The following is a 19,236-nucleotide window of genomic DNA, read 5'->3' on the forward strand; positions in this document are numbered from 1 at the left end:
CTCGGCCCGTCAGTTTGATGCTGGTTCCCCGGGGAGGTAGACCGGGGATTTTATTGACAGGATGAAGATGGCGTGAGATGCTGAGAGAGGGTGTGGACAGGATGTTTGTCCCGGTGGGGACAGGAGGGGCTCATCTGGGGAAATGTCTGAGCCCACGGTGGTGCCGAGCAGAGGGATTCACCACATTGGGGGCAAACACCGGCAGACTGTTGCCCTGCAAGCGGGGCCAATGGTCCGGGCAAAGTGACAATTATTTGTGCTTTGTTGAGATTGTACCTGGAATATGCTGTAAAATCCCGCTCCCCAAACTAACACGGGTTATACAGACCAAAGAACAAACTGCCGGAGGAACTCAGCGGGTCGGGCAGCATCTGTGGAGGGAAATGGACCGTCAACATTTCGGGCCGAGACCCTCCCTCTGGACTGAGAGTGGTCGGGAAATAGTCAGAGAAAAGAGGTGAGGGGTGGGGATGGGGCAAGAGCTGGGGAGTGAGAGGTGGATCCAGGTGAGGGGGAGGTGGGAAGGTGGAAATAGTGACAGGGGTGCGAGGTGAGTGGTTGGGGCAACACGGGGCTGCAGAAGGTGGAAATTAATTCCATAGATGATTCACAAAGCGGTTAGAGAGTATTTGTTACCGAGAGTGCAATGAATACTCACCTGACTGATCCCTGGGGTGGTGGGGTCATCATGTGAAGAAAAATCAAATGTGATAACCCTTTCATTCAGAGAATCGAGGACTGAGAGGTGAACAAATTGAAATGCACAACATCATTACCAGTTGAACAGGGATCCCAGTATCTGAAAAAAGGGGTGGACTGGCCGGGACTGAGATGAGGGGAAATGTCTCCACTTAGAGGGTGTTGGATATCTGTAAATCCCCTCCACAGAGGGTGGTGAAGACTCGGTGATCGTCCTCACATTAAACAGAGGTCGGCAGATGTGTGGAGACGGAAGGGATCGAGGAAATGAGGATCGGACAGAAACATGTCGCTGAGATGGGAGAGCAGCCGCCATCTTGTTGATGGTTAGAGGGGCTGAATGGCCTCCTGCTGTTTCTCACTTGAGGTCTCTGTGTTCTAATCCAGTCATGCTCCGGAGGAACTTAGTGTTTACAAACATAGACTGATCTAAATGAAACCTGCACATCTCCTGTGTGGGTCTGAATTGTGTGTCGGATCTGGATGGGAATCGAAACTCTAAGGCTGAGAAGTCTGTGACCTGAGAGTGGAGGGAAAGGGATCGGGGAAGATATGGAGGGAAAGAATTAAAACTGTTGCTTTTATAATACGGGAAATAATGTAGGAAACGCGGCGGATGGGTTGGACAGCGTGTGGGGGGCGAGGAGCGGAGTCACCGGGTCACGTGGGAGACCCTCCGGCCATCACGTGATCCAGTTTCACAGCGGATCCGCAGCATCCGCAGGTTCGACTCCTAGGCCCCGCCCACCGCCCTGATGACGGGCTGACGACATCGCGCACGCTCAGTTCTTTCCGTTCTTTGTTCAAGCGGATCGGCATCGGGAGGGGTTCCTCGCCCCCAGGGTGGGGAGCCGGGAACGAATGGTTCTCTGCGGGGCGAAACCTACGATTTTCTATTGGTGAGTGTTGAAGCCGGTCGCGAGTGGCGTAGGGGATCTGATGTTGGGCAGTGAGTCCCTTTAACTGTTCCGAACTCAAACAAGAGAAACCTGCAGATGCTGGAAATGCGAGCAACGCTCACAAAATGCTGGAGGAACTCAGCAGGCCGGGCAGCATCTCGGAAAAGAGTACAGTCGACGTTCCCGGCCGAAAACCTTCGGCAGGACTGGAGAATAAAAGGTGGGGGTGGGGAGGGAGAGAGAAGCACAAGGTGATCGGTGAAACCTGAAAGGGGAGGGGATGAACTTTCCCGAACTGGCGGCCTCGCCTCGCTTCCTTCACAGAATCTGCCGGGGTCGGTCCGGGTTGTGAGACCTTCACAGCGAACCGTCTGAGATGAACCGCCGCTCAGCCCCTGTTGTTCTGGTCCTGTTAGCAGGATGAAGTAAAACATGTTTCCATATTGACACTGACGGAGATTTTGTATAATTTGTGTTCCGTGTGTTATCTGAATGTACTTGCCTGTGATTCTGCTATAAGTCAGTGTTTCTCTGTACCTGTACCTTCCCGTACTTGTGCACTGGGCAGTAAGTTTCGGGGCTTTGGAGCGGGTGCAGAAGAGGTTTACCAGGACACTGCCTGGAATAGAGGGCCTGAACTACAACGGGAGGGTTAGGGTTAGGCCACATCTGGAGTGTTTTATACAGTTGTGGTGGCTATCATTCTCTGAAGGATATCGGGGCTTTGGAGCGGGTGCAGAAGAGGTTTACCAGGACACTGCCTGGAATAGAGGGCCTGAACTATAACGGGAGTTTGGACAATCTTATGTTGTTTACTCTGGAGCCGTGCCGGCTGGGGTGAGACTGAATAGACGTTTAGAAGATTACCAAAGGATTAGAAACAGTGTCTCAGAAAGGCAGCGTCCAGTATTAAGGAACTCCAGCACCCAGGGCATGCCCTTTTCTCAACGTTACTATCAGAGAGGGAGTTAAAGAAGCCTGAAGGCACACACTCAGTGATACAGGAACAGTTTCTTCCCCTCTGCCATCGGATAGCCAAATGGACATTGAGCCCTTGAACACGACCTCACTTTTAAAATATATAGTATTTCTGCTTTTTGCACAATTTTTAATTTATTCATAGAATAATAGAAACTTACAGCACAGTACAGGCCCTTCAGCCCACAAAGTCGTGCTGACATGTCACTACCTTAGAAAATACTATGGTTACCCATAGCCCTTTATTTTTCTAAGTTAGTTTTTTCTCCAGTGCCGCCAGGTTCCTATCCAAAAATCTTTGAAAAGACCCTATCATGCCCACCTCCATAACCGTTGCAGGCAGCCCATTACACCACTCTCCACCACTCTCTGACTAAAAAAACTCACCCCTGATATCTCCTCTCTATGTACTCCCCAGCACCTTAACCCTATTCCCTCTTGTGTAACCAATTCAGCCCTGGGAAAAAGCCTCTGACTATCCACATGATCAATGCCTCTCATAAACTTGTATACCTCTATCAGGTCACCTCTCATCCTCCGTCACTCCAAGAGAAAAGGCCGAGTTCACTCAACCTATTCTCATAATGTATGCTCCCCAATCCAGGCAACATCCTTGTAACTCTCCTCTGTACCCGTTCTAAGGTTTCCGCATTCTTCCTGTAGTGAGGTGACCAGAATTGAGCACAGTGGAGTGTGACCAGGGTCCAATATAGCTGCAACAAAATCTCTCGGCTCCTAAACTCAATCCCACGATTAATAAAGGTCAATGCACCATATGTCTTCTTAACCACAGAGTCAACCTGCATAGCAGATTTGAATGTCCTATGGACTCGGACCCCAAGATCCCTCTGATCCTCCACACTGTGAAGAGTCTTCCCATTAATGCTATATTCTGCTATCATGTTTGACCTAATAAGTTGAACTACTTCAAACTTATCCGGGTTGAACTCCATTTGTGACTTCTCAGCCCAGTTTGGCATCCTTTCGGTGTCCAGCTGTAACCTCTGACCGCCCTCCACACTATCCACAACACCTCCAACCTTTGTGTCATCAGCAAATTTACGAACACATCCCTTCACTTCCTCATCCAAGTCATTTATAACAATTACAGTGAGCAATGGTCCCAGATATACATATACTGTAATTTTAATTATTTTATTTTGTTTTATTTTTCTTCTATATTATGTATTGCATTGAAATGCTGCTGCAAAGTTAACATAGTTTAAACAACATGACAGTGATAATAAACCTGATTATGAATCTGTGTGGACAGATGATATATTTTTCCTGAGAGTTCAAATATCTAATACACTTATGGGGAGACGAAATGTAAATGGCAAGTTTGTCTCTTTCCACAGAATGGTTGGTAGCTGGACTCTCTGCCTGGGGGGGGGGGGGGGGGAGACCCCGCCAGTCACGTGATCCTGTTTGCCCCTCCCATTTATCCACAGATGTAACTAACTCTTCGCGCATGCTCACTGTCTCCGGTTGGGTGGTGTTTTCCTTTCTGCTCAGTGCTGAAGCGGATCGTCTGTGGGATTGGGAAAGGGTCCTCCCCTCCTGGGTCAGGAAGCCAGGGATCGGATCACAGTCTGCGGGCCGAAGATATCGTTTTCCCATCAGTGAGTATTGAGACCGATCCCGAGTGGGGAGATCCAACGTTAGCCATGAGTGCTGAACTGAGGGCCAATTACTCATTTATTTTCCAAATATCTGGGCTCTTCAAAAATATGTAGATGTCACTTAATCTGTATTGAACGATCCAAACCAGGAGCCCAGGCTGTTTATTACCACAGAGTTGAAATGGGAGACCCACCAACAGGACACATGAGCCTGTTTAACACTGATCTACCTCGCCCTCTGGTTTGTGACTCAAGATCATGTGGTGTGCGGTCAGAGTCCCCGGATGTGAGGTGATGCTTCCTCCATGTTGTGTTGGGGAATCTGATGTTGGCCACTGAGTCCCGTTAACTTCCCCCAGCTTGTCTCATTTCCTGAGCCTCCTCGCATTTGTCTTTGAGCTTTATGGCTGGTGTCTTCTCCCGGACTGGGGTGGGTGAGGAAAGAGAATGTCCCAGGCAGTGGGAATCTTTGATTTCACTACCTGCTTTCCTGTGGGACTGAGAAGTCTAGTGTGAGAATGGTTTCTGTGTTGTGCTGATCTGGATCCAAAGGTCTTTGCTGTTCCTCGCAGTCATGGGCAGAGCATTTACCATGAAAAGCATGAAGTGTCTGAACTTTCTAAGATGTGTTGAGAAAAATTTGGTGAGGGTTCAAAGTATATATGGCAAAGTTCTTGTTGTTTGTTCTAACTGTCATTTTAAGATCCTTTATACAGTAGTGTGTACTATTAATTCAGTATCTGTGTATTGCTGGAGAACCTTAATTGATCGTCCTTGATTTCTTCTCCCCCTCATTCTATCTGCTCATTCCCTGCCCATCTTGTTCAGTCTCTCTCCCACCAACTTCAGTGACATGCATCAACTATCTGGGTCAAACTTGGTCCACCCTGTATCACACCTCTTCAATGATATATATCGGCAATCTTTCTTGTCTTCATTGTGAGGTATTCTTTTACACCTTCGGCCTCGTTGAGTTATTTCCAGAATCAGTTCTTGTCAGCTGGAAAACCAGAGGGTCATCAGGTACCAGTTCTGTTGTGCATTGGTGTGGGAGAGCTATTTTGTGAACTGTAACTGCTGACACACTTCATCATATTACAGTCAGCAAAGAGTACTGGGAAAGTTGGTGCTTGGGCTCTAGTCCTGTGATCAGCATTCCAGGGAAATGGAACTGCTGGTGTTTTGGCTTTGACTTTGCTTAGTGCTTCTACAGATGAGGCTGGATGGATGTCCTTCTTCGAGCAGCTGGACATTGGTTGTGGGGAAATCCTGGATTGCACTACCCTGTGTGAGATGGGAGGACAATGTGTGAGACTCTCCGGGTCGATGAGTGGCAGATTAAGCTGTGTGACTCTGTGAGGTTGGGTCCTGGGATATCATAGTTTTCGATCCAGGTAAAGTGGACCCGGGGATTGAGCTGCTTGGGCTTGTGAGGTGTTGATCGAGTATTTCTGGTCTGGGATAAGATGTTTGTTTCTGGAGTTCCTTTGGAAGCAATGACTGCTAATCAGAGGAGAGGATGTTCCCATTCCATCCTCACAGGGAGAGGTTGTGAGTAAATGGGCTGTTCCGTGTTTACAACAGTAGAAATAGACCCTGAGTTTGGTGTTCAAACAGTGCTTCGAAATCCCCCCCTCACTGTCATCTGTCTGTCACTCGGTGGAAATCAGGCAGAATCCCAAGTTGCTGGAGATCTGCAATAAAAACTGAAAATGCTTGGTCATTCTGACAAAACATTATTACCCTGAATTGTAAAGTTTGTTCCTCTCCCAAAGCTGTTCCTTACCTGCTGAGAATTTCTGATAATTCTAGTTTCTTTTCATTACATTTACCTTGGAATGGTTTATATTTCCTGAAATTAACCTGGAAATGGAAATGGCTCATTCTGTGCTAGTAGAAAAATAAAGAAATCTCAACTTACCCTGTAAATTATCCTGGTATCAATTTATCTCTTATTCCTGGAAATGTGTTCAGTACAATTGCTGCTAACATGGTTTACAAAAATAATCTCAGGAATAATCGATGTTATGTATGAGGAGCGTTTGGTGTTTCTGGACCTGTGCTCAATGGAGCTCAGAGGGACGGTGGGAGTGGTGGAGTGATGTATGGTTAAGTAAACCTACTGAATGCTGAAAAGCCTGGACACAGTGGACACGGAGAGGATGTTTCCATTAGACGGGGAGTCTGTGATCTGACATCACAGTCTCAGAACAAAGATGCTCCCCTTTAAAACTGAGATGAGAAGAATTTTTTGGTTAAAGGATGTCTGATCTGTGGAATTTGTTGCCGCAGAGGTTGGTTGAGGCTGCCATTGGGTATATTTGTGGCAGAAATTAATATATTCATGATTGGTGCATAGCTCAGGATTGCAGGAGGAAGGCAGGAATATGGTGTTGGAATAAAAATCAGCCATGGTTAAATGGTGGGGCAGACCAGATGGATCAAATCACCTAATTCTGTTCCTGACTGTATGATGGCTCCTGCTTATCCCATATCGTTTTGTGATGTGTGAGGGACAATAGAAGGTTGTTCACTGAGATCATTATATCTGCCTTCAACATTTAAATTTCAGTGAGTTTTGTTCTTAGTAACATTCAGCAGAAATGTTTGGTTCTCCTTTTTAATGTTAACATACTTCATTATCTCTCTGGTTAAAGTTAGACCTGCGGTGAGAAGTTTATTTGAAGAAAAACCCCAACTGGAAGCAAACCACAGCTGAAGACGAGGGAACAGCAACAAGTGAATTGGCCCGAGGACTGAGAACAGCAACTGGAGAGACCAACTTTGCATCAAGAGACTCGGATTTCCCAGTGATTCAGTCAGGAGAAAGTTTGGTGAGTCTCATTTACTCAAAAACATGTACTTTGGACATTACATACCTGTACAAGGGAAGGTAGGAAATAGCTGGAGTGAAACTGAATGTGCCCAGAAGAACCAGTTATGCTTCTGACAGACCCAGTTGCAATCAGTCCCGGTCTGGTAATGTGCTTCCAGCAGCCCAGCCCTTTAAAACCACTCCCATTCAGTGGAAGTCGAATCTGGATAAAGTCACTCAGAGACCGTACGGTACAAACTCTTTGTTCCAAGCGCCCGGGGCTTACTCAGTTAGTCACTCAGACAGGAACAGACTGTGAATGCTCCCACCCTATCCACCAATTCCCCTTACACATTAGATGTATCTGTCCAGATACTCCCCCACACAAGACCGGATGGAGCCAAAGTTATTTACTGTGACAGCCCCTAAAGACAAATTACAAAATAGTCATAATGGCTTACACACACAGAACAGACTGATGCTGTCCTATCTCTACACATGAGTGCACAAGGAGATAAGCATCCTGAAACCGTAGCTCGCTACCCTCAAAAAGAAATATGGCTCAGCATGGCTTAGTACATCTGTTGATCATCAGGAGTTTCTTTCAGAAAAACAGGCTGTTATAGTTTAACGAAGTGTTAACCCTTTTACATACTTTATCATTCCCTTCTTTAGATCATTACATGATCAACAAAGCAGTAACTTTTTTACAGAGAAAGCAACTGAGTACAGCTTTGACTTCTCAGTGGGGAAAAACAACATACATCAGTAATTATAACAATGATATGTACAACTTTTAGGAAATAGGATTAGGACTTTGCCCCACATATTACCTTACAGGCCTTTGAAGATCACCATTTCAACCCTTCGGTGAACCCGTGTAAATCCTGCCCTACTTTCTTGATGCTGTCAATCTCCTTTGCAGTGTGCTTGGAGAGGGATGTAACGTTAGTAGACTCATCAGGGATATAGGTGCTGCATTCTGTGTCAATAATAGCACAGGTTCCCCCTTTCTCAGCTGGGATAAAATCTAAAGTCGTACGATTCTGTACGACTGTTTGCCAGATTGCAATCATTTCAATGGATGTTTCTGTTACTTGGGCCTGTGTTTCTGTCACAGGGCCCCTGCAGCATTGTGGCCAGCTCCTGAAGTTCTTATAGCCAAATTGATTATCTCTCATGAATTTCTGGCTACGCTATAGGAGAGAAAAACTATCATCAAAAATCGCTCAGTCTCAGTTATTCCTCTCGGCTGCTGGGCTCCTGCAGATATGGCCAGGATGCATGTTTCCCAGCGTAGGAAGTTCCGCTTGGTGGGGCCCTGAGACACCATCCCTCAAAACACTGACAGCCACTGACAGCCACAGACTGGACCACAGTTCCTCACTCTCTTCCCCGGGTGTTATTTGAAAAAGCCCAGGCAGATAGTTCCTCACTCTAGTTGAGCAGGATTACTGACATTTGAATCATACTTTTACCATACCGAGGAATTTCAGCACAAACCCAGCAGGCCCCTGGTTCTACCTGCTTGGCATAGGTGTGACAGAGAGACAGAAAGGTGTTAACATGGGGGCCCCCGGGTGCTGGGGTGAGCCCTCTTAAAGACATAAACACGAGCAGCACTGTTACGTACCCAATTGGTTTAAATGAACCAGCAGCTATAGACCACACCTGGAGTCTGGTTTTGATGTTAAAACCACTCTCTTTATTCGTATCTACTTATAATATAACAAATTAAGCAAAATAATCAAAAGTTAAAAAGTGTTATGAGTACACATACGTGTAAATATAACTCCCAAACCTTTGAGCTCAGGGAATACCAAGCTTAAAGTCTTAAGATGGTGAACTATGAAAGTTCAGTTCAGCCATGGAATAAATGACAGGTTAACAGTCGCTGTAGGTTCTATCCGTCGTCGTTCTAAATCTACATACAAATTATCACTAGAAGCAGCTTATCACAGGCGTACTGTCTTCAGAAGGAACTACCACACAAGCAAGGGTTGACACACAGGTAGATTCCACAAGGTACTCCCAATCCAGATCCAACACACAAAGTATTACCGACAGTGATTTCCACAGAATATCCCTTCTCACAAGTGGTTACCACATAACACACCCGAATCCGGCTAAGGGTTAACAAAAGTGGTAGCCGCGAGATACTCCAACAACATCCCCATATGGATTATACGAATTATCACCAACAGTGATTGGTCACAGGGGTACTCTCTTCAAGTGAATTACCACACCCAGGCAAGGGTCAGCACAAGTGGTCTTCACAGGATACTCCCAAACCAACAGATCCACTCCTATGGATCAAAGTGACAATCACACATTCAGTACACGCTGGATCAATAGTCAACCCACCTTGTGGGCATAGGAGAGTCCAAACAGTGGCCTTTGGCCACTAGGCCCTTTGTTTCGAACCTTCCATCTTCTTTCTTTCTCTCTGCCTGACTGTGTTTGTGACTGTCCTTGCTTAAATAAAACAAACTGTGAGCTATATAAACACAAGTGTAAACATGCTGCATAGTCAAATAGTTCTGCCCCCCTCTCTCTCTTAGTAAGAATCAAACAGGAGAATATTAGTTTCCTTCGGGGTTGATCGGGATTCGAAAGTTGGGTCCCAAAAATATGTCGAAGCTCGTCACATTCGATTTCGGTCATTGTCAGGCCAATCCATATTATTTGTATTAATAATGTTGGCTAACTTAGTTGGTAAGCATTGGAGCAGTAAGTCATTAATAATGGGTATTTGTCCCCCCAGTTTAAAGGCTTGGTCTCCTGTGAAACTGCCGTAGCAGGCCACAAGTCACATCCACCCATTCACGCTCCACTTTTAGCAGCTCCCAACCTTTGGCATTCCTTCTGCAGTACATACCTCTATCCCATTCCATTATTCCTCCAACTTGCTGATAATATACTGTTCCACTTTAAACGTATGTCACATCCGGAGCTTTTTCCAGTTAGCCGAGGATTTCCTTCCACGCCGCTGTGCGGTGTTGGGAAATCATGTACAAGGCAAGTTACAGCAGTAGTTTGCCATTGCCTTCTGCTGGGTGAGTTGTTTTGTTTAAGAGATCACCAGCTCTAACCCAGCACGGATGAAAGTGTGCAAGGGAGTCAGCTGGATACGAACTCGAGACCTCTCGCCTCAAAGTCCAATTCTGAAGCCAGTAGGCCATCAGTGGCATACCTGGCAAACTTCCATTTTACATCTGCCTTTTCCTTCCATTTCCTTTTCAACGATTTCCACTTCTTTCCTCAGTTCTTTTTCCATATCAGATTTACTGCTTGTTCTCATGACGTAATAACCCAGGCTCCCCCCCCCCCCCCCCCCCGTCCGAGGCCACATTTTGTTCCCCAATTTCTTACTCAGTGCTGCACTGAACATTTGAAAATCATTTTCCTCGTCCGGAAAACTCTCACACAAAGTTGTGTAGGGCTGCTCCTGGCACACTCGTATCAATCGACTGCAATTAACCGATTATCTCTAAGTAATTTATCAGGCACAAAGCCTCCAGCTCAATTAACAATCAGATAAATTTACCCAGCAGGCACCTCCTGCTCAATTGATGAATTTACCTGACATGTCTGCTTCCTGCCCACTTAGTAAAGTTTACCCAGTACCGCCTCCTGGCCACTTAGTAAACTTTATCCAATACTGCCTCCTGCCCACCTGGTAAAATTTTTGCCTACCTTATACTAGTCTCCCAACAGATTTTTTTCCCGATCCTGTCAAGGTATGTGATCAGCCTTGGGCAAGGCACCATACATCCAAAGGAACTAACAGTGAGCGACAAATTTAAAATACCTATTGGGCTCCCGGTCAGTCCCCACAGTCCCCAGAGTGGTTCAGCTGCTTACTCAGCCCATCTTCTCAGTGCTCTGTAGATAGAGATCCTGATCATGATGCCAAATGTTAAAGCTGAATCTGAATAAAACTCGAGATACAAGCTTCTTATCGACACCACAGTTTATTGCACATTCTCCTGCAGGAGTTTGAGCCCCAGTTGTCACAGGGAAGGCACTTAAGCACTGCCACTATCTGACAAGTTGACTGACTTAGGTTACAGCCGTGTATTTATACACAGTACACCCCATGCATCACTATTTCAAGATGTTATTTGAACTGGTATGCCCACCAAGTGTGTTGCTGCAAATCTTAATTACTTAGATAACAGAGTTTGTTATATTGAGGTTTTAATTATGGATGGATGTACTGTCCACTTATTCCCTTTGCAAAGCCCTGACTTAATTACAAACAGATGTTCATTCCTGTCCTTATCAGTGAGTCCTCCGCCCCTTACTCAAATGAGGGTAGAATGTATAATGGTATCAACTAACAACGGTACAGTATACAATGTTATCAGCTCTCAGTGTGTCTCTCTGCAAGCCACAGAGAACTGGCAATGAGCCTGCCTTAGCTAACCACTGAAGACAGTGTTTACTTCGGTTCAAATATTCATATTCAGTCCCAATTATTCTTTTAGCCAGAGATTACATAGGTTACATAGGTTTTTTTTTTATATATCCTCAATTCCTCAGGAGGGTTCAGGGGAAATATTTATGTCCAATATAGAAACTGGTGTTACCTGTGTGTATTGAAGAATGAATTGGGAGAAATTGTTATGGGAAACAGGGAAATGGCAACAGAATTTAATGCGTACTTTAGATCTATCTTCACCAGGGAGGACACAAGCAATCTCCCAGATGTATGGATGGGCCATGGTCATAAGATATCAGAGGAATATCAGAGGGGACAGATTGACATTAGGAAAGAAACTGTGATGAGTAGACTGGTAGGACTGAAGTTTAATAAATCCCTGAGTCCAGATGGTCTGCATCCGAGGGTTCTAAGAGAGGTGGCTCAGGAAATTGAGGATGCATTGGTAATCATTTTCCAATGTTCCTTAGATTCAGGATCAGTTCCTGAAGATTGGAGAGTGGCTAATGTTATCCCACTTTTCAAGAAGGGAGGGAAGGAGAAAACGGAGAACTATCGCCCTGTTAGCCCAACGTCAGTCGTGGGGAAGATGTTTGAGTCCATTATTAAGGACGAAATAGTGGCACATCTTGATGGCAGTAATAGGATTAGGCTGAGCCAGCATGGATTTACCAAGGGCAAATCATGCTTGACTAATCTGTTGGAGTTTTTTGAGGGTGTAACAAGGATGTTAGATGAGGGTAAGCCAGTGGATGTTGTGTACCTAGATTTTCAGAAGGCATTCGATAAGGTGCCACATAGGAGATTGGTGAGTGAAATCAGAGCTCATGGCATTGGGGGCAGGGTTTCAACATGGATAGAAAACTGGTTGGCAGATAGAAAGCAAAGGGTAGCAGTGAATGGGTGTTTCTCGGACTGGCTGGAGGTGACTAGTGGGGTACCACAGGGCTCTGTATTGGGACCACAGCTCTTTACGATTTATGTCAACGATTTAGATGAGGGCATGGAAAACTATATCAGCAAGTTTGCTGATGATACTAAACTGGGCGGCAGTGTGACATGCGAAGAGGACGTTAGGAGAATACAGGGAGACTTGGATAGGCTGTGTGAGTGGGCAGATACTTGGCAGATGTCATTCAATGCGAACAAATGTGAAGTTATCCACATTGGAAGCAGGAACAAGAGGGCAGAGTATTGTCTGAACGGTGTAGAGTTAGGTAAAGGAGAAATGCAAAGAGACCTAGGAGTCCTAGTTCGTCAGTCAATGAAGGTGAATGAGAAAGTGCAACAGACAGTGAAGAGGGCAAATGGAATGTTGGCCTTTATTACAAGGGGAATTGAGTACAAGAGCAAGGATGTCCTTTTGCATTTGTACATGGCCCTGGTGAGACCACACCTGGAATATTGTGTACAGTTTTGGCCTCCAGGTTTAAGGAAGGACATTCTGGCAATTGAGGAAGTGCAGCGTAGATTCACTAGGTTGATTCCTGGGATGGCAGGGCTGTCTTACACAGAGAGATTGGAGAGATTGGGCTTGTACACGCTGGAATTGAGGAGATTGAGAGGGGATCTGATTGAAACATATAAGATTATTAAGGGATTGGACAAGATAGAGGCAGGAAATATGTTCCAGATGCTGGGACAGTCCAGTACCAGAGGGCATGGTTTGAGAATTAGGGGTAGGTCATTTAGGACAGAGTTAAGGAAAAACTTCTTCTCCCAGAGAGTTGTGGGGGTCTGGAATGCACTGCCTCAAAAGATGGTGGAGGCCAATTCTCTGGATGCTTTCAAGAAGGAGCTAGATAGATATCTGATGGATAGGGGAATCAAGGGATATGGGGACAAGGCAGGGACTGGGTATTGATAGTGAAAGATCAGCCATGATCTCAGAATGGCGGTGCAGACTTGAGGGGCCGAATGGTCTACTTCTGCACCTATTGTCTATTGTGACAATGCAAGAGGTGCTGGAGAATTTGCAAGTGGAAAGACTTGGAGTAATCTTTGCAAACCTGACTTTTTAAAGCATAATTTAGCAAGCAAACCACATATGAACAATGTGCAAAAGCTCTGGTGAGATGATTCTTCATTACTCGTTACAGGCCTGCTACATAGTTTGTGTGAGAGTGCAGATGAATTCCATCAAACCCGGGGGATATCAAAGTATTTATCGACAGTGATTTGCTCGCTGTGAAAATGATTACCTCTCTGTATAAAATTCACTGTGCACATGTCACTGGGCAAAAAAATGCACGGTACATGATTTATGTGCACACTGGTCATTACAAATTAGGGGGGACATTGTGGGAAAGTGGGGAGACCTCCAGTGTCCCTTATGCCCCCACCTACAAGGTGTGCATCCAGCTGCAGCTTGTAACCCTGCACCTTAAGGAGTTGGAACTGGAAATGGATGAATTCCGGATCATCCAGGAGTTGGAGCAGGAGATAGATATGACATGAAGAAAGGTGAGTTACACACAAGGTGCAGGACACAGAAAACTGGGCGAGAGTCAGGAAGCGGAATAAAGTTAAATAGCCATCACAGAGAACTCTTGTTGTTATCCCACACAACAACAGGTGGAACACTTTAGAAACTGTTGGGGTGGGGAGGATAGATTACCTGACAGAGAAAAGTCAAAGGGGTGATAGTGAATTCATTAGTTAGGGGAACAGAACAGGAGGGGACTGATATCCTCGTGGTAAGGCTTGCTAGTGCTAGTGTGGGTGGAGAGTGTGGTGGTTAAAATAAGTTGCTGGGGAAATGGGAGCCAGAATGACAGAACAGATAGTGGAGAGGGTGAATTGAATTGAATTGACTTCACAATGTACACTAGAAAGGCCACTCGGCCCATCTGGCTCCGGCAGTGTTTCTGTTCCATATCAGTATATCAAAATCTACCCCTGCCGTTCCTCTCTCACTCTCGCTGAGATGACAGGCTGCAACTAGTTACCACTCCGTGGGATAGGAGATTTCTCTTTAATTTCATAGAATCATAGAAATCTACGACACATTACAGACGCTTTGGCCCGCAATGTTCTGCCGACTATGTAACTTACTCTAGAAATTGCTTAGAATTACCCTCCCGCATAGCTCCATGTATTTATTAAAAGACCCTATTGTATCCGCCTCTACCACCGTCGCTGGCGGTGCATTCCACACACACACCTCTCTTTGCTTAAAAATCGTAGCTCTGACATCTCCTCTGTACCTACTTCCAAGCAGATTAAACCTATTCCCCCTTGTGTTAGCCGTTTCTGCCCTGGGAAAAAGCCTCTGGCTATCCACACGACCAATGCCTCTCATCATCTTATACACCTGCATGAATTTCCTGCATGATTTTCTCCAGGCTGAACAAGAGGATGAGCTCACGGTGGTTGTGACGTTGTTCAGGGCTCCGGACGAAGTTGGTTAAACTCCTTCTTCCCCGCTCTTTTCAATGTTTTGGGTCATTTTCAAGAATTTTAAAGGACTGTGCCTCAGACAGCTGGGTTGTTGCAATTGTTACGTACCAGCAGCAACAGATCACTCATGGAGTCTGGTTTCGATGGTAAAAACACTCTCTTCATTAGTATCTACTCCAAATCTAAAAGATTGAATGAAAAATACAGCAATTAACTGTGTTATGCGTATATATAGCTCCTAAACTATCAACCTTGGGATACAATGCTAAAAGTCTTCAGATGGTAAATTGGAAAAGTTCAGTAATCCACGGAATAAGTGAGTGAGAGGAGAGATTTGTAAATCCTCACGAAAACGTAGAGAGAAGGCAATTACGAAGAATTCCACACACATTCCACGCTGGGTAAACGAGAAAACAGTCGCCGAAGATCTTATCCGTCGATTAGTTCCGAAATCCACTTAGAAAGATCACCAGGTGACAGTGACAGTGACAGGAATATCGTCAAGTGGTTACCACAGAACACCCTGATTCCAGGCAAGGCCCAACAAAAGTGATACCACAGGACACTCCAACAAATCCACACATATGGATTATACGAAGTGACATCCAGACATCCGTTGTGCACTGCGTGCCGATGATCAACCCAATCTTTTGGGCGTAGCAGTGACAAGCTGAAGTCTCTCTCACTCTCACTCTCTTCCTCTCCCTCTCGCTCTCTCCCTCACTCTCTCTCTCCCCCCTCCCTCTCCTCCCTCTCTCCCCTCCCCTCTGTCTCTCTGTCTCTGCTGCTGCGCGTTTGTGAAGTCACAGCCGCGCCTCCCTCAGGCACTTAAAGCGACACTCACTCCGCTGTATCTGTCAGTTCACCAGCGCTTGAATGCCGCCGATCCTTGAATGTGGAGGCGGAGATGCTGGAGAAGACAGCGCCCCACTCGCTACAAGGAGAGCTCGAACACGTGTCCATGTCCGTGATCTGATTGGATACATCGCCATGACGTTCAGAGCACTGTGACGTCTTCACTGGCTCTCATTTTGGAACGGATTCAGTCGGCCTTCGCAGATACACCAACAGCTTCCCACTGGGAAGCGGCTGTTCACCTGCTCCGTGTGTGCGAAGAGACTCATTCAGTTAACCCACCTTGTGATGCTCCGGTGAGTTCACAGTAAATAGAGGCCACATTTCTGTCCGGAGTGAGCAAAGAGTTTTACTCACTCATCCCAGCTGCTGCAACACCAGCAAATTCACATCAGGGAGGAAGTTCAAATCAGCTCCGTGTGAAAGGTTTAACCATCACGGTGACTGAAGGCAGCTGCAGGTTCATGAGGGACTGTTACTGTCAGATTCTGCAGTTCTTGCGGCTGCTCATCGCACCCAGGACTGAACCCTGATCACTGAGCATTGGAGGAGTCTGTTCTGCTGATGTTAGCCTTAAACTAGACTGGCGTTTAATATTGTGGATCTGTGACAGATAAATCACTTCTGTATCAAATTCCGTTTCTCACTAGAGAAGTCCCTGCCGATGTTTCTGTTCCATATCAGAATATCAAAATCTACCCCGGCCATTCCCTTCTCACTCACCCTGAAATGACAGGTTGCAACTAGTCACTACTCTGTGGGAGGAAGGATTTCCACTGAATTTCATAGAATCATAGAAATCTGTAGCACATTACAGATACGTTTAGCCCACATGGTTGTGCCGACCATGCAACATACTCTAGAAACTGCCTAGTATTACCATACCGCATAGCCACCAATTTTCCTAAGCTCTGCGTACCTATCTAAGAGCCTCTTAAAAGACCCTATTGTATCCGCCTCAACTACCGTCGCTGGCAGTGCATTCCACACACACACCGCTCTTTGCTTAAACAAAACTTAGCTCTGACATCTCCTCTGTACCTACTTCTAAGTAGCTTAAACCTATTCCCCCGCGTGTTAGCCGTTTCAGCCCTGGGGAAAGCCTCTGTCTATCCACACGACCAATGCCTCTCATGACCTTATACACCTGCATGATTTTCTCCGGTTTGAATAAGACGATAAACCCACTGTGATTTTGACGTTCTCTCCCCCCTCTCCATTCTCCATTCCTCCCCTCCCCCTCTCCCCTTCACCTCCTCCCCCCTCCCCTCCTCCTCTATCTCTCCCCTTCTCCCCTCCTCCCCTCCTGTCCTCCACCTCTCCTCCCTTCCCCTCCCCTCCCCTTCTCTCTCTCCCTCCGTTGGTGTTTCACGTCACAGACCCACCTCACTCAGGCAATTAAAGGGACACTCACAGTAAACGAACCTGCGGTCTCCTAACACAATGCACCTCTAAAGTCTGACAGCAGATTAGCGAGTGAATCTTCGATGGTGTAGAGTCAGAAACCAAAGAGCTGCCAGATTGAGTCAGACTTTAGGGCTGCAAAGAGGAGGAAGAGGAATCAGACCAGCAGGATGTGGCAGCAAAAGAAAGATTAGAAACATTTGGAAACTGGTTGATCGAAAAAAAAGGTGGTTAATTTCTGCAAAATACTGGTGGCAATCAACAGTCAGGCAGCAATTGTGGAGAGGCATAAAAAGGCAACGTTTAGACCGAGCCCCTTCAGCATGCCTAGCCTGTGTACTCCGCTGCCTAGTTGCTGCTTGAACTGCAGAGTTCCTCCAGCATTTTGTATGTGTGCGTCTCTGTATTCCCAGCAACTGCAGAATCTCCTGTGTTTTATAACTGCATTTTACTTAGATACACATTGATATTGAGTATATTGCTTATGGAAACCGCTTTCTGCGTTAAAACAGCTGCAGATTTTTCTATACACACGAAAAAAATGAGGTATGGACTTTGAACCGGTGCTTGCAGAAATGTTTAATGGCATCGTGATTACCCATAGGGCCATGCGTTAAGAATTCTGCCGGCGCTGAAGCGCCGATGAAATGCGCAGGCGTCAGGCTGAGGACGTCCCTGAGTTTCACGCATGCGCGCAGTGCACAGAAGGCCTTGAAAATGTCGGCTACAGGTAAGAGCGATTCTCCGTGTTTTTATCTTAAACACCGACTTCAGAGCGATTCCTGTGAAATCCGGAGACCGTGGCCAACAATCCCGGGACAGTCCTGCCCTCTTCCCTCTCTCTCAGCCCCACGATCCGTACACGGGCCCCGGGGAGCTCCCGGCTGATGAGGGAATGGGAACCGATGGATTCTCAGACAGAGCTGAGCTCCAGCTATCTAAATGCAAGGATGAGGAACTCGGAGAAAGGGAACAAAATCTTTTACATCAGCAGTTGAGAAAATCACCTTTGTTCTACCTCCCATCACAAAGAAGAGGAAATCTGCAGATGCTGGAAATCCAAGCAACACACACAAAATGCCGGAGGAACTCAGCATTAGTACTCTTTTCCATAGATGCTGCCCGGCCTGCTGAGTTCCTCAGCATTTTGTGTGTGTTGCTTGTTCCACCTCCTCTTGTTCTGAACTTTTCTACAGGCGAGAACATGTTTTGACCCATTCGCTCTGGGTACATGATTATATCTGACACCTTTGCCCTGGGCAACAAGTAACTTTCACGTCAGAAATGTGCCAGACTCCAGTGAGACAGACTACTGCCCTTCCCTTCATATTCATTGTCATTGCCATCACAGAGTTCATCACCGTCTGTCATCTGGAGAGGGTTCAGGGGAAATATTTATGTACAACACAGAAACTGGTGTAAAAAAAATACACGGTACATGATTTATGTGCACACTTGTCATTACAAATTAGAGGGGACGTTGGTGGGAAGGAGGGGAGACTTCCAGTGTCCCTGATGCCCTCACCTACAAGATGTGCATCCAACTGCAGCTTGTAACCCGGCACTTTAAGGAGTTGGAACTGGAAATGGTTGAATTCTAGATTATCCAGGAGTTGGAGGGGGTGATAGATATGACAGGAAGAGAGGTGAGTTACACACAAGGTACAGGACACAGGGAACTGGGTGACAGTCAGGAAGGGAAATTAGGTTAAATAGCATCACAAAGTACTCTTGTGGCCATCCCACACAACAACAGGTGGAATACTTTAGAAAGTATTAGGGGGGATTACCTGGCAGAGGAAAGTCAAAGGAGTGATAGGGGATTCATTAGTTAGGGGAACAGAACAGGAAGGGGACTAATATCCTAGTGGTACGGCTGCGAGAGCAAGTGTGGTGGAGGGGGGTGCTGATGTGGTTAAAATGAATTGTAGGGGGAATGGGAGCTAGAATGACAGGACAGATAGTGGAGAGGGTGAATTGAATTGAATTGACTTTCTTACATACATCCTTCATGTAAATGAGGAGTAGAAGTCTTTATGTTACATCTCCATCTAAATGTGTGGTGTAATTTATAGTAATTTATAATAAATAGTTTGTGCATAGAACAGTCAGTATAACATA

The 19,236-nt window shown here is 46.0% G+C and overlaps 1 long non-coding RNA gene across 6 annotated transcripts in view; it reads left to right on the forward strand.

The window, feature by feature from the left end:
* Positions 1-1,438: 1,438 nt before the first annotated feature.
* Positions 1,439-19,236, forward strand: part of LOC132388067 (uncharacterized) — a 38,852-nt gene continuing 21,054 nt past the window's right edge. For 2 of the 6 annotated variants that reach the window (XR_009510133.1, XR_009510129.1), the window contains exons 1-2: positions 1,440-1,598; positions 6,856-7,032. This is a non-coding gene — a long non-coding RNA (uncharacterized LOC132388067). Of the gene's footprint in view, positions 1,599-6,855; positions 7,033-15,717; positions 16,118-17,627; positions 17,792-19,236 lie in introns of those variants that run through there. The other 4 variants (XR_009510134.1, XR_009510130.1, XR_009510131.1 and 1 more) reach the window with 4 other exon arrangements.

This window comes from Hypanus sabinus, unplaced genomic scaffold (assembly GCF_030144855.1).
Source record: "Hypanus sabinus isolate sHypSab1 unplaced genomic scaffold, sHypSab1.hap1 scaffold_262, whole genome shotgun sequence".
Taxonomy (NCBI): domain Eukaryota; kingdom Metazoa; phylum Chordata; class Chondrichthyes; order Myliobatiformes; family Dasyatidae; genus Hypanus; species Hypanus sabinus.